General features: G+C 51.5%; 1 protein-coding gene across 4 annotated transcripts in view; it reads left to right on the top strand.

Annotated features, from left to right (window-relative positions):
* Nucleotides 1–2,398, top strand: part of LONP1 (lon peptidase 1, mitochondrial) — a 31,552-nt gene that overhangs the window by 28,529 nt on the left and 625 nt on the right. The window lies entirely within an intron of this gene.

The raw sequence follows: 2,398 nt of genomic DNA, 5'->3' as shown, positions 1-2,398 counted from the left end.
GAGGAACACTCCCAAACTCATTCTACGAGGCCACCATCACCCTGATACAAAAACCAGAAAAAGATGCCACAAAAAAAGGAAACTACAGGCCAATATCACTGATGAACATAGATGCAAAAATCCTCAACAAAATACTAGCAAACAGAATCCAACAGCACATGAAAAGGATCATACACCATGATCAAGTGGGGTTTATTCCACGAATGCAAGGATTCTTCAATATACGCAAATCAATCAACGTGATACACCATATTAACAAATTGAAGGAGAAAAACCATATGATCATCTCAATAGAGGCAGAGAAAGCTTTCGACAAAATTCAGTACCCATTTATGATAAAAACCCTGCAGAAAGTAGGCATAGAGGGAACTTTCCTCAGCATAATAAAGGCCATATATGACAAACCCACAGCCAACTTCCACTGTTTTTAATAGACCACTAGGTGTGCTGTGTGCCTGAGGAACTTTGGGATAAATAGTGGGAAAGATCAGAAATGAATGATCACCAGGGTTTAAAATTTCATCCTCCCTTACCTCCCTCCTCCCCATCCCCTGAAAAGGGGCAGATTGAAGAGGAGAATCTGCCTCAACACCTGGAGGGGACGGGAGAAGGCAAAGCATTCGGGAGGGAGCCTGCAGGGCCGATGGCTAGCTCAGTCCAGGGGCCATGGGCCATGTGGGGAATGGGGTCCAGAGGGCGGTGGAGCCCCCAAACCCCGATTCCTCCAGCTCCTGGGGAACTTGCAGGTGGTTCATCCACAAAGTGAGGTACAAACCAGAGAGACCAAGACTGCCTGCGGGACTCCTCTCAAGAACGAACTGGCCAGGGGCCAGTCCAAAGTTGCTGAAAGAACTGTCACATCTCAGAGCGCATGTCTCACCCCAGTGGAAGGACCGGCCTGCGTCCAGTGAAATGCCCAGCCTTGGCCACCTTCAACTGTTTCCTGCACTGAGGAAGCTCAAGGCATCAGTGTTGGCCAGATGGGTGCTTCTGGAAGTGTTTTGAGGCACAGCATTTCCAGGATTCGGCTCCCCTTGGAGATTAAAAATGTGTTAGCACATGTTACGGATGCTGAGAAGCTCTGTAGGAAGTGTGATTTTGTGATTTATAATAAGAAATATATATTTGATCTCCGAGCAGAGCTCCTAAAGCCCTTGGAATTTCCTGTGATTAAGCTGATAAAGGTGTCATTTGTTATGTTATGAGGTGAATTTTGGAAAGCACCTAAGGGGGGCTGGTTGCCAAGGGAACCAACCAGGAATAGAGGGTTAGAACTTTCAGTCCCACCCCCTGATTGCCAGGGAGGGGAGAGGGGCTGGAGGTTGAATCAATAACCAATGGCCATAATTTAACCGATCAGGCCTATGTAATGAAGCCTCCATTAAAAACGCCAAAGGACTTGGATTCTGAGAGCTTCTGGTGTGGTGACCACATGGGCATTCAGGGAGAGTGGAGTGCTGAGAGAGGGCTGGAATCTCCAAACCCTTTCCCCATACCTTGCCCTATGCATCTCTCCCATCTGGCTCTGTTCCTGAGTTATATCCTTTAGTAGTAAATCAGTAATCTAGTAAGAAAACTGGTTTCCTGAATTCTGTGAGCCACTCTAGTAAATTGATTGAACCCAAGTTGGGAGTCGTGGGAACCTCCAGTCTACAGCCAGTCAGAAGCGCAGGTGACAACCTGGACTGACAGTTGGCATCTGAAGTGGCGGGGGGGGCGGGGGGGGGGTGGGGGGGGGGGGGCCCTGTGCTTCCCAGTGTTGCGAGCCCCCCCAAGCTCCCGGCAGCACCCCAGTCTCTCACCTGAGTCCCCAGGCCTCTCCCTGTCTACCTCAAAGGGACCGCAGCCCCAGCTGCCCACAGGGAGGGGCTCCCGTGATAGGGACACCCAGGCAAGGTGTGTGGGAGGCTCTCTGCACCTTGCTTTCCTCTCTTGCAAAGTGAGAGGTTCAGTGAGTTACTGCATGCTATCCCTAGAGCGACACATGGTGACACATGGGGACCCTTGTCCACCAAGGGGCAGAGTGAGGCTGAGGGACAGCAGCTCAGAGGCCCCAGGTGGGACAGGGCGCATGGCAGTCTTCAGTTCCTGTGCATTTTTGGGTGCCAGACCTCTAAACGTAAAGCAGTGGGTGCTGTGATGTATTAATCCCAGAAACCATGGACCTCATAATTCCTGTAATTCCAGACATCTTTGGGGGTGGGGAGAGCCTCTGGGGTGACAGCACCAGAAGAGGCCTGGGTTTCTGCTGCCAGGCTACTGGAACAGAGGCTGGTGATGTTACCTTGGGCCTCAGTTTCCTCAGCTGGGTGAGGCAGGGTGGCCACTGGAAACCTGGCTCCATGCCCAGCCATCTCCTCCCTCCCACACTGACCTGCTGACTGCGCCCCCCCCCCCC

This window comes from Lipotes vexillifer, unplaced genomic scaffold (assembly GCF_000442215.2).
Source record: "Lipotes vexillifer unplaced genomic scaffold, Lipotes_vexillifer_v1.1 scaffold1011, whole genome shotgun sequence".
Lineage (NCBI taxonomy): Eukaryota > Metazoa > Chordata > Mammalia > Artiodactyla > Lipotidae > Lipotes > Lipotes vexillifer.
Note: the sequence above shows the minus strand (reverse complement) of the source record. Positions and strands in the feature narration are given on the sequence as shown.